We start from the raw sequence: 13,935 nt of genomic DNA on the forward strand, positions 1-13,935 counted from the left end.
AATCAAAAAAATCCACTATGTGAAAATCCCGAATTGGCTATCACCGACAGAACGGACGACTCACCCAAATTTTATAGATTTGAACAAAATGCTAAGATACAGAGACTTAATTGATAGACAGGGAAATTTAAGAACAATTGAAGAATTGGCAGAACAGAATATGAAAGTTGACTGGCTAACTTACCTCCAAACCAAAACTAAATACAATAAAGATAATAAATTATATGACATTGAAACAGAACCACACGAATTGGATAAAATTATTCAAAGCTCAAATAGAAAGATGATATGGAGAATATATAAATTTCTCCTGAAGTATAAAATGGAAGAGGAAATTGTGAAAGAACAAATGATAAAATGGGTGCAGAACTTTGGCTATAATATTGAATTAGACAAATCGGAAATATTTTGGGGAACAAACTTTAAAATGACACTATCAGTTACATACAAGGAAAACCAGTACAAAATGTTTTACAGATGGCACCTGGCACCAACAAGGTTAGCTAAAATCTTAACAAATACCTCCCCAAAATGTTGGAAATGTGAATCAATACACAGAACATATTACCATTTATGGTGGACCTGTGAGGAGGCTAAAATTTTTTGGAAAAGGATCAAAAATTGGCTGGAGGCAATAACAGAGGTTAAAATAGAATGGAAATCGGAAGTTTTTTTACTAGTGTCTGCGAAATACAAAAAAAGAAATCCAGTATTTAATACTACATATAATTATGGCGGAAAGGATTGCCTTTGCCCAGAAGTGGCAAAAAATATTAATTCCAAGCGAAGATGAAACAGTAAGAAAGGTTATGGATTGTGCTGAAATGGACAAACTAACTAAAGAAATCCAGGGAAAAGAAGAATCAGAATTCTACCAGATATGGGATAAATGGTATAGGTGGATGGAGGAAAGAAACAAGAATCAATGAAGGAACATAACAAAACTCAAAAATAATAGTTATGAGTAAAATAAGAGGGTTAAGAATGGTGAAATCCAAATGAAATATAATAGAAGGGGAAATCATATAAGGTGAGCGGTATTGATTGATAATTGCTATTAGAAAGAACAAGAAGCTCCTGTTCATATTGTATTGTGTAAATGTGGTGTATGTCTAAGTTTTGTGTGTGTATATTTTACATGTTTGTTAATAAAAATATAAAAAATAAAAAAGCAGAATATTATATTTCCCTAAATGAGAAATAGAGAAACATGTTTTTAGAGGCAGGAAGCAGCCCCCAAGTCTTTCTTAATAGACCCCAGTAGATATTTTGTGCCCATTAAGAAAGATTGGACCAGTGTATTCAGAAAACCAGTCCCAGTTTCCCTGCCCCAAGCAGAAACTGAGTAGGCCAGCTTTTAGAAATGCAGATTTGGTAATTCATTCAGAAAGACTGACTCTCTCTCTCTTTCATTCACACGCACGTGCGCGCACACACACACACACACACAAACCATATGTGCCCATGTCAACATGTTACAATATTTTATCAGTGTAAATCCACACATCACACATTAATAGTGTAGGCGACAGACAAACGGAAATAACTTTAGTAGTCTTTTGAAGTCTTCATATGAAAATTTCTGCGAGTTACTAGAATGCAGAAAGAATGGAATAGAAGATAAAATAAAAATCCACAGAATAATTAAATAATTGAATTGAACCCATCTCAGTTAAAACCAATAGAAATGCCTTGATCTCAGTGCTCTAAAAGGGAAACTAACAAGATAAATCAATGTTGCCTGCCCACTGGGATAACCTAACATTAATACCAACCGCTGGAAATAAAATTCTCTACAGCAGAAGATCTTACATAACACTTGTTTACTGCGCTAGGTAAGGTGTTCAATTGCTTAGCTGTTTCCTACCTCCCTCAAAGACTGGGCATGGGCTTTGATCCAAGTTGTTGTTTTTTTCAATTTCCCAGGTGGATTTTAGCTGTATTTATGAATTCAGCTTTACTACAAGAACCAAGGACCAGGGTTTAATTTTGCATGTAGGAAATTGTATTTTGCACATTTTAATCAAGCATTAGACCCCTACTGGGTTGTATTCATTTTGTAATTTTTGCAGAGGGCATGTTTTATCAGACAGTTTTCATTATGACTAAAAGGTTGTTTCTTCTTATTTAACATAGCCTTGCAGGTTAGAGGCAGATAAGACATGTTTTATCCAAATAAGCTAGAATGCTTTGGTCTTCAGAGCATAACATGCCTACTGCAACAGACCATGAAACTCCTATCCCCACCCCTGTGTCTTAGAGAAGCAGAATTCAGAATGCTTCGTGATACATGCCATAATTAAAAGCCAGGCAAATGTGAAAGCAAAATAATGGCTGGTGAACTTGTGTGTTCTTTATAACCTTAAAATTGTTGAAACTTTCGGTGCTGACTTCAGATATCTATATTTCAACTGCAATCGTGATACAGAAAGGTTTAATTTAACAACACAATTATTTTTCTCAGCTGGACAAAATGTGGCCTTGTCATGGTTAAATTTATGCACTAAAGCCAATGCTTTGTGTACATAGAGTCTGCATTCATTTCAAATTAAACTCATTTTAAATTAAGCTCAGATCAAGTAAGCTGGTGCTGTGAAAGACGGGGTTCCATTTTCGTCAAGGTGAAGAATGTCAAAAAACCAGTAGTGGATAGCATTTATCACGCTGAATTATTCCGTGTGGGATTGTCTATGGCGAGTTGTCCTGTGGCTAATTGACCATGGCAAGCTGTCAGCATTCCAACTATCATGTAGAATTAAATCAGAGTCCAAGGCAAAAAGATCCTTAAAGTTTCAATTTAATAAAGCAGACATCTTTATTAATCCCAAATAAAGCACATCTGTGTTAATTCCAATTCTGGAAATGACATCAGAATTCCACCCAGTTAAAAGTTCATGATCTTGTCCCCACACCCACAATCCATCACATGGTCCAACCTTCTTCTTCCACGCTGGCATTCACACCCAGCTGCTTCCGGTCAGGTGTAAAAGTACAGAGACAAAATATGACCTTGACTTCTAGAAAAGAATCAAAACAATACATTCCACAATCCTACTCCTGTCTATTCCCCCCTCCCATCAACTATACTAATGAAACAGCATAATGAAATAAGAGAAAGTGTGGCAGGCCAAAATTCTAAAAAGAATATAATTGCAGGCCTGACACAAGCTGTCCCATGGTGAGTTGGCCACAATGAGATGGCTGTGGTGGGTTGGCTGTAGCAAAATGGCCATGGCAAGTTGTCCATGGTAAGATTGCCACAACAAGTTGCCCCAATACTAACCAATTTGGTCTTGTACTCCTCTTTTCTCGGTAAGAAAATCTATCTGAAAAGAAGCTACCTACTGAAACTTAATGCAAACAGTGATATATAAATTATATGTTTAAAATGTTATCCAAGTAATTAAAGCATAACCATTTACCTTTTTTGGAAAAAAAAATACTTTAGAAGATGTATACAAAACCTCAACATATCAGGAACAACTGCAGATATATTTTATGATTTTATGCATTTTTACTTATTTATTTATCAGATTTATATACCCATTCATCTCACAGGAAGTTACTCTGTGCAGAATGCAAAAATGAAATAAAAACAATTGTATAAATGCAAACATTATAAAAATCTAAAACAATTGTTATTAGATGAATCATTATTAAAATTAAAATATATCAAAAGTTATTTATTTTATTTACTTGCTGATGGCCTTAGAGAGATGGAAGGCATATAAAACTAATGAGTAATACAAGCCAGGCAAAATGCCTATGAAGATTCTCAATCCTCCAAGTCACGGTTGTCCCAGAGATGCTTTTTCCAAAAAGCAACTGGAGTTTCTTGTTGTTGCTCTCTTTGAAAATGTCTCTTCGGTTCTGAAGAAGCTTTTTGGATAAGAAACAAAACATTTTCAAAGAAACAAAATCAAGAAAGTCCAGTTTCCTTTTGGAAAAAGCAGCTTTTTTTTGGCGGGGGAAACTAACAGATCCCGAGTCCAAATCAGAAGGGAATGTCTTCCTTAGCAAGGAAAGTCTCCAACTAGTTTTTAAGGACCAAGAGCAAAGCAGGAAGTGACTGCCTTGCTCTTCACAAACTGCAGAGGAAATGGATGAAATTTCGCTTTGATGAGAAAAAGCAATATTCATATATTGGCATCCATGTTTAGTGGCAGAGTTGAATGATCCATAGCAAGAATGACCAAAGTGGTGAAATTAAAAAAAAATTACTACCGGATCCGTGGACGTGGTTTGGTGGGTGTGACAGAGAAGGATCCTGCAAAATCCCCATTCCCTCTCCACTCCTGGGGGAAGGATATTGCAAAATCTCCATTCCCACCCTACTCTGGGGCCAGCCAGAGGTGGCATTTGCCGGGTCTCCAAACTACTCAAAATTTCCGCTACTGGTTCTCCAGAACCTGTCAGAACCTGCTGAATTTCACCCCTGGATTGAGGGTAAGGCATTTCACTTGAGTGCAATGGTTTTAAAAATTCATGGATGGGAATAGTGCCCTACTATGTTAGCAGTAGAGTCAGGTGGATTTTACTGATCTACCCATCCCCCATATAAGTATCTGCTCATTCTCATCTTTATAGCACGGAAAAATTGAAAAAAGAATGAAATTCATAGGCTCCATGACAGTCAATCCATCAGATTTCTCATAATCATGACATAGCAGGTTCATAGACAGATTCATCCTCAAACAGGCAGTCTCTCTGTCCACTGGACAGATTATTTCCTTAAATATTAAGACCGATTCTTTCTTTTTTTAAAAAAATATTGCTTTTATTACACACACACAAAAGAAAAAAACGAAATCATCTTTCGTTACATCTTGTAGAAAGCGTGTCCATTGGTTACAAATACATTTCGTGCGTTTCTTCCACAATCATTGCATATACTTCATTCAAATTAAGTTGTACATTTTAGAATTTATGTATTTTACTATCACTGTATTTGATTACAGTTACTTAAACTTGTTTTTATCTAAAATCATTTATATTTAAAGACACAACCACCTAGTGGCATACTTTCACAATATCAATGAGTCTACCGTAACTTTACATCTTTATTACATATTCTAAAAGAGAGTCAATTAGTAGAATATCTAACATATATAGAGATAAAGATATAAAGACCGATTCTTGAGATTCATTCACTTCCTTAAGCATCAGTTTGAATGCATAACCAACGGACACATTTCAGGATTGATGACATCACTGACCTAAACCACTGTTCCCACTCAATGACCTCCACTGCAGACATAACTAGTGGTTTCTCATCAGCATATTAAAGGGCTCCATATGTTCGGGGTACTTGGTTAGTCTCACCACAGAGATTAAGAGTTCATTTTGGGTTTCATCCAGGCTGAGCTGCCATGTAAAATCCATTCAGGAGTCTATAGATCACTCTTAGGAATATTATGAATCATACATTCTAATATCATGATGTAAGCTTTGCCCTTTCATAGTTAAATTGTGGCATTGCATATGTAAGGGGCAAAGTTGGCATCATATCACAATATGTTTGGTCACTTTTACCCGCTTCTCCTCTGGAGAACACCTTTGGAATCTTTTTTGGAGCCAAAGGAGCACAATGGTTAAAGTGCAGTATTGCAGGCTAACGCTGCCCACAGCCTAGAGTTTGAATCTGGTGGGGCTCAAGGTTGACTCAACCTTCCATCCTTCAGATTGTTGGGGCAATATGCTAACCATTTAGAAAAGAAAAGCACCATGAGGCAGTATGTAAGTGCTATTCCTATTCCTATTTTTCACAGTGGCTCAATTGATAAGTATCATATTGGGTTCCACTACAAAACCACATTCGACTAAAGGGCGCTCGACGAAACCGCGTAGCTGACGTCATCACAGCGCAACAACAGCGCGAAGAAAAAAGCACGCTGTAAACACTAAACCTAAAATTAACCCCTAAACCTAAACCTAACCCTCTAAACCTAATCCTAAACCTAACCCTAATCCTTAACCTAACCCTAAACCTAACCCTAAACCTAACCCTAAACCTAACCCTAAACCTAACCCTTACCTTAACTTGAATTGGCTTGCTTTCAAAGCGCTATTTAAAGTGCCCTTCTTTCTCCGCGCTCGCTGTTGTCGCCCTGCTGATGACGTCAGCGACGCGGATTAATCAGGCGCGCTTTAGTCGAGTGCGGTTTTGTCGTGCCATGTCATATTGTTGTCTCTTTGGTTTAGTTGGTTTCCCTTTATCTAGTTTTTAGGACATGTGGGGAACAAGAATGCTTTAGTTCATATTTATGTGTACATTTTGAAAAGTTAGGTTTCACAAACTTTTAAGCATCCCTATATAACTTTAGATTTTGATCGATCGATTGATTTAGTATTCTATAAAACCTCTCCTTCAGAATTGTACATTTTTATCTCTGTATGCCATTTGATTATAATAAATTACATATTTACTTTAAAGTGTTTTAAAATATGCACAAAATCTACAGAAAAAAAGAAATAGGGAAAGAGCATAAAAATAGGAATTCCATAAATAAATTAGCACAGCTCATACCTGTCAGGAAATCCCATTTTTTTCCAGACACCTTTGCAGAATTTTGAAAATAGCTGGCAACTGATTTATAGAGATCTAATAGATTGTTCCATCACTGAATTTCTGGAGATGAATTTAAAAATTTGCTCCCAGCAAAACATATGTGAAGCAAATTATATTCACAGAATGCAGAAACATTTTTATGAGAAGAAAGGGCCCAGGTGCCTGCTTTAGATGTATCATACTTGAATGAAAAATTGTACCTCAAATAACCTTACACCAGTATATACTTTAGGGTTTTTTTCTGTTAAAGGAATGTTGTCACTTACTATAAGTGTATTCCAGATCAGCCCATCATAAATCACTCTAGGAAGCAAGGGGCAAATTCTGTTTTATACATAAGGACAACCTAAGTTAAATACCTGAAATCAACTTTAATTACTAAGATTTAGTACCAGATCTTTTTCAGTGAAAAACTGGTATTTTAGTTGGCTCTTGCCAACTGCAAATCAAACAGTCTACTGGAAAAAAATATCAAAATAAGAGAGGATGCCTTTTACTGTAATGAGAAAGTAAATATGAAAAGGACATTAGATAGTGACACAAACTGAACTGAAGCCTGATATCTTTACCATGGGATTAATGTGGAAAAAAAATACAGCCATTATGGATTAAAAAAAATAACATTTATGAGAGTAGAATGTACATTGTTAACTATCCAACTTAAGTACAGAGGTGGAAAATGTATAATAGAAAGGGTGTCCTTAAAAGTGCGTAGTTCAATATTTGTAGTCGTTTAAAATTTAATAAATAGGAAAGTTCAGCCACGTTAGATAAGATATAAGTCCAATGTTTTCTTTTTGCCAGAGCTAATCTGTTGAGGAAGGACGATAAAGGTATTATAAGGGTTGATGTTTAGCTCCTGAAGGCTTCGTTCTTTCAGTTAATAAGGTCAAAAATGATTAAATGTATGTATGAGTGTATGTTTGGATATGTGTAAATACATACATAGCCTGATCAGTCCAAGGATGTCATTTTGAAGCATTTACCAACCTCAGTGTCAGGGTTCCAAATAGCATCCAAAATTAAATCAGAGTCCAAGGCAAACTATTGCTCAAAGTTCCAATTTAGTGAGAGTCATGTTGGCACATCTGGGAAAACCCAAATCTGAGGAACTGGCTGCAGGCCTGACACTCAGTCCTATAGGATGCTTAGGTCTGCTGAGAAAGCAGGCAGTTGGGATGGAGGTGGGAGAATTATAACTAAATCAAACCCAGTAGTAGTTTCAATAAACAGCCATTGTCTGAACCTTCCATCCATGAATTCCTTCCTGCTGCCATTGTTGTCTCTGATCACTTTATAACCATGGCCTGAACACTGGGGTCAATCTACTTCAATTGGTTGCCTTCAGTGGTGGGTTTCAAAAATTGTTTGAACCTACTCTGTGGGTGTGGCCTCCTTTGTGGGAGTGGCTTGCTGCCCATGTGACCGTATGGGAGTGGCTTGTCGCCCATGTGACCGGATGGGAGTGGCTTGCTGCCCATGTGACTGGATATGAAGATGCCGACGACACTTGTCAGAACCACCTTAAATTACCTCACACACAGCACTGGCATGCATAAGAATATGATGTCAACTTGTTTTTTAAAAGGTGTCTTTGGTTTGCGTTAAAACAACTTCAACACACGCAATGTTCTGATTGCGCCACAAATGCAGTAGTTATCCTTACCTTTCACAGAGGCCCTGAGTTTTATAAATATGAGCATGCTAGTGTAGAATAATCATATCCAAGGACCAGTGGTGGGTTTCAAAAAAATTTGGACCCTCTTCTGTAGGTGTGGCCTGCTCTCCGGGTCCACTGGTGGAACCTCTTCTAACCGGTTCGGTAGATTTGACAAACCGGTTCTACCGAATAGGTGCGAACTGGTAGGAACCCACCTCTGGTTGCCTTGTTGTGAGAAAAGAGGTGAAACCGAGCACAGATTCTTTGCTGCTTCAAAGCTTGAGGAGGGTGGGCTGCTTCCTTTGGCAAAGGTGTTGACGTCAAATTTGTCTGCCAAAGCTAAAGAGCACTTTTCATTTATTCATGTTTCTTTTGGGATGCATTCTGATCAGTTTTAGATAATTTTATTTTCTTCCTTCTCTTGGGAAAGCCTTTTTAATTTGGGTAATTTGTTTCTTTAAATTACAGCCATATGGATAAAAGCTATCATCCCAAGGCTGGATGATCTGGCCACTCTTTATTATCCAGATAAATGCATGAATGATTTCAAGTAACTTTGTGCAAACCCTAATATAGCCGAAGCTATAGGTCTACCATGAAGCTCCTGGCTGTTTGATAAATCAATTTCAGAAATTTGAGTCTGAATTCAAGTGGAATGGCAGCGTAACGAGGCTCCGTGTTCTGGCCAGACTACATCCACTACAAGACCTGAATAGTCATTCCCTTCTTCTCCTCTCCTCTTTTCAGGGAAGGCAAGTCTTGCTGCTGGCTGGTGGGTGGACTGGTCCAACAGCATCATTTTAGGGATTCTTCCTTCATCACTAGTCTGTTCTCTTATCTTTTCTTGCCCAAGAATTTGCACACATGAGAACCATATCTTCCTCCTCCTCCTCCTCCTCCTCTTGATCATTATCTCCTTCTCCTCCTCCTCCTCCTCTCCCTCCTGATCATCATCTCCTTCTTGTCCTCTCCCTCCTCCGCCTCCTGATCATCATTTCCTCCTCCTCCTCTTCCCCTCCTCCTCCTGAACTTCATCTACTTCTCCTCCTCTTCATCCCCCTCCTGATCATCATCTTCTCCTCTTCCTCTTCCTCCTCCTCCTCTTCCTTTTCCTCCTGATCATCATCTCCTTCTCCTCCTCTTCCTCCTCCTTTTCCTCCTGATCATCTCCTCCTCCTCTTTCTCCCCCTCCTCTTCTTCCTCCTCCTCCTGATCATCATCTCCTTCTCCTCCTCTTCCTCCTTCTCCTCTTTCTCCTCCTCCTCCTGATCATCATTTCCTCCTCCTCTTCCTCCTCCTCCTCCTGATCTTCATCTCCTTCTCCTCCTCTTCCTCCTGATCATCATCTCCTTCTCCTCCTCTTCCTCCTTCTCCTCTTTCTCCTCCTCCTCCTGATCATCATTTCGTCCTTCTCTTCCTCCCCCTCTTCCTCCTCCTCCTGATCATCTCTTCTTCTCATCCTCTTCCTCCTTCTCCTCCTGATCACCATCTCCTTCTCTTCCTCTTCCTCCTCTTCTTCTTCCTCTTCCTCCTCCTGATCATCATCTCCTTCTCCTCCCCTCTTCCTCCTCTTCCTCCTCCTGATCTTCATCTCCTTCTCCTCTTCTTCCTCCTCCTCCCCATATCATCATAACCCATGCAATCACCAAGGCGGAAACCAGCTCTTTTCAGTCCTACATTCTTTTGTAAATCCAAGGAATCTTCATAATGAAGAAAACCTGATAAGTGAATTCTCTCTTAGCTTTATCTATGTATCAAAGAAGACTGTAATAATGTTCAAGAAATGGCAGAGCCATAAAGTTTATTAAATAATCACCACTGAATCTCTCCAGGGAAATTTAAGAGCACCTGATCCAGTCCAACGCTATGAAATGATAGGAGAAATGATTCGAAGATTCAGTTTAAAAGACTGATTTGATATAACATCTAATGCAGGGGTCTCCAACCTTGGCAGCTTTGCTGGCTGAGGAACTCAGGAAGTTGAAGTCCACAAGTCTTAAAGTTGCTAAGGTTGGAGACTCCTGATCTAATAGAACCATCTCTTCAGATCTCTGCCAGCCCAACTGGTTTTTTTCCCCTCCCTAGATTACTGGACAGATTCCAGCCAAATGTAGAATTTGATTGGAACTGTCCAATGTCTGGGCATCCTTTGCCTCCCTCTGAAGGTCCCCCCCCCCCCGCTATCTGCGAGACCACCTACTGCCACCGGTAGCCTCCCATCGTCCAGTGCGATCCCACAGAGTTGGTCTCCTCAGGGTGCCGTCAGCCAGACAGTGTCGACTGGTGACCCCCAGGGGGAGAGCCTTCTCTGTGGGAGTGCATTCCCTCTGGAATGAGCTGCCCCTGGAGCTTCATATAATCCCTGACCTCCGGTCCTTCCAACACGCCCTAAAAAGTTGGCTTTTCCAGCAAGCCAGCCTGGCCTGAACAAAACAAATCAAAGTATTGATTATTGTTAATTTTAATTTGAATTCTTTTAAAAAAATGTGTCATTGTTAATTTTAATTGGGTTTGGGGATATCCTATTTAATTTCTTTTTAACTTTTGTAGTATGTGTTTTTTTTAATGTTGTCCTGCCCTGAGTCCTTGGGAGAAGGGAGGCATATAAATCGAATAAACCTCAACCTCAACCGCTATCTCAGCAATGTAAGAATGCCTGCAAAACCAACACTCTTCCACAGAAAGAAATGAAAGCTAGCGATTTCCTTCCCTGAAGAACACGATCCTTCTGTTTGCAGTAAACACCACATAAATACTTGTAATCAGAGCATCTAGCTAAATGGGAGGGATAAGGAAATGTGTAGCCTTTGGAACCTGCATTGCATTTTAAACAGTTCTTTAGAAAAAGGAAGTTAACAACTTATGTTTTGTGGTATTTCCAGAGAGATATTTTTTAAAAAAATCTGTGGGTGGAAGAGTAGGGAACTTGTTTTGGTCATTCTACTTGTCCCCTTTTCAAGGCTTTTTAGTATTTGAAAGGAACACTTCACTATGAGTATGCTTTCTAAACATCTCTAATTTTCCTGTGAAGACAATTGATTAAATTAGGAATAAAATACCAGGGTTGAAAGGCGGACTTCCATATGTATTTGCCATAGGAGTTGATTTGCAAAACATGGACCCTAATCAAAAGAACAGAACAGCACTATCACTTAGTAATAGCACTTAGACTTACATACCATTCAGTGGTGGATTTCAAAAATTGTTTGAACCTACTCTGTGGGTGTGGCCTCCTTTGTGGGAGTGGTTTGCTGCCCATGTGATCGGATGGGAGTGGCTTGCCACCCATGTGACGAGATATGAAGATGCTGACGACACTTGTCAGAACCACCTTAAATTACCTCACACACAGCACTGCCATGCATAAGAATATGATGTAAACTTGTTTTTTAAAAGGCAGCTTTGGTTTGTGTTAAAACAACTTCAACACACGCAATGTTATGATTGCACCACAAACGCAGGAGTCTCCTTATCTTTCACAGAGGCACTGAGTTTTATAAATATGAGCATGATAGTGTAGAATAATAATATCCAAGGACCAGTGGTGGGTTTCAAAAAATGTTGGAACCTCTTCTGCAGGGTGGCCTGCTTTCCGGGTCCACTGGTGGAACCTCTTCTAACCAGTTCGGTAGATTTGACGAACCGGTTCTACCGAATAGGTGCGAACTGGTAGGAACCCACCTCTGATACCATTCCATAGTGCTTTACAAGACTCTCTGAGCAGTTTACAATGTCAGCATATTGCCCCAAGTCCTCATTTTATTGACCCAATGAAGGATGGAAGGCTGAGTCAACCTTGAGCCTACTGGGATCAAATTCCAGACCATGGGCAGAATTAATCTGCAATACTACATTCTAAGCACTGCACCACTGCATCCATTCATTTCTAATATTTCCCTAGAAAATACAGCTTGACTGTATCTATCATCTTTTAAATGGTTTTCAATCAGCCACTGAAGCCAGAAACATTATTAGCCAGGAATGATTAAATATATTCATTAAATAATATATATATATCATATAAATATATTGAATATATATATATTCAAAATTATTGGAAAGCTCCAGCAGGCCAATCCTGATACAGCAGAACCAGTCTCTTCCTATTAATGGTATCAAACTTAATAAAACTGTTTAAATCGTATTAAATCATGACCTCACAGAGGTATACTTAAACATTTCAAATTTTCTGAAATTCTAGACATTAATCACAGATATGCATATTTCATGTACATTGTTAGTTATTAGACACGGTGTCTACCTGTATGAATGAGAGATTGTTTTTTTACAAAGCTCAGCAAAATTCTTACAATCTTCGTTAACTCCCTTGTTGTATTTAAACTCTGATTTTTAATTGACCCTTTTCTCTTTTGCTTTAGCAAAAGCCAAAACTTCAGTCTGTGGATATCCACAAACATACGACCTCTGAATAGAAGTCAGACTTCTTGATATACTGTAGATCATTGGATTAAGTCAAAGAGTATCAATCAAAGATTGCCCACGATTTACAAAATTCATCAAATGTAAAGTGGACTATATACTGTAATTACGTATAGTACCCTTATCATCCCTTTTGGCTTTCTTTTCCTTCAAGTTCTTCTTATAGAAAAGGATTAAAAGACCTGCAATCCCCTCTTTAACAACGTGATTTACAGTGAAGCGGGTTATTTTAACCTTCAGAATAAATCCTTCTTACAGTACTGAAAGAGCCAGCAGCATTATGCAAATCAGATGGAAGTACATTGATTCACTGAGGAAGTACATATTTTATAGCATTTGAACAAATTCCTCATACAGGACAATTTGAAGGAAACATTATTAACCTTTATGTTTGGTTACCTCAAAAAAGATGAGCAGTGTTATGAGGGTTGCTTTTGCCGGTTTGGATTTTGAAGCTCCACCTGTGTAAATCATAGCAGATGGTTCCCAAGTGAATTCAGAGAGAAGTGTTTGCGTTCTAATTTTCAACCGGGGAAGGTTTCTATATTCTTTTAAAGCTTCAATTTATCATTCCCTCTCTTGCTCCTGACAAATACGGCTCTCTTTTTTTTCTTCCCCTTTTGCAGAATCATTTTTTGAGATGGCAATATCTCTCTCTCATGAAGTGAGGAAATAATTCAGGCTTGAATCACAGCAGACATAGTCATCCCCTTTTTTAAAAAATGACTCATTTGTGTGCCAAATTAAGCCCCATTCATAGCAATTTCTTTGAATGAAGAGCTTTTATCCTTCCTTTCAGGTAGAGTTTGCTGATGACAGAATTGCTAGGAACCCATATTCAAGTAATATGACTAACTCCAGGTATAAAGTAGCTTTGGGTAAACCTAAATGGGTTCCCTCTCTGGATGGAGATCTTGATCAGATTATCAGACTGAAATACCGTCCTCCAAACAGCTGTTTCTTTAAAGTTTCTCCAATTGGCTTAGATAATACTAGACTGAAGGCATCATGATGGCTGAGATCAGCTTTCAGGTGCTGGATTTTAGAAAGATAAGCTTTCTAAAAAAAAAGTGATGGGTAAAGGGGAGAAAAAAGTGATGGGTAAGCCACTCCCTCAAGGTTGACTCAGCCTTCCATCCTTCCAAGGTGGATAAAATGAGGACCCAGATTGTTGGGGGCAATATGCTGACTTTGTAAACTGCTTAGGGAGGACTGTAAACCACTGTGATGCAATATATATTGTAAGTCTAAGTGCTATTACTATTGT

The sequence above is a fragment of the Thamnophis elegans genome, chromosome 4 (assembly GCF_009769535.1).
Source record: "Thamnophis elegans isolate rThaEle1 chromosome 4, rThaEle1.pri, whole genome shotgun sequence".
Taxonomy (NCBI): Eukaryota; Metazoa; Chordata; class Lepidosauria; order Squamata; family Colubridae; genus Thamnophis; species Thamnophis elegans.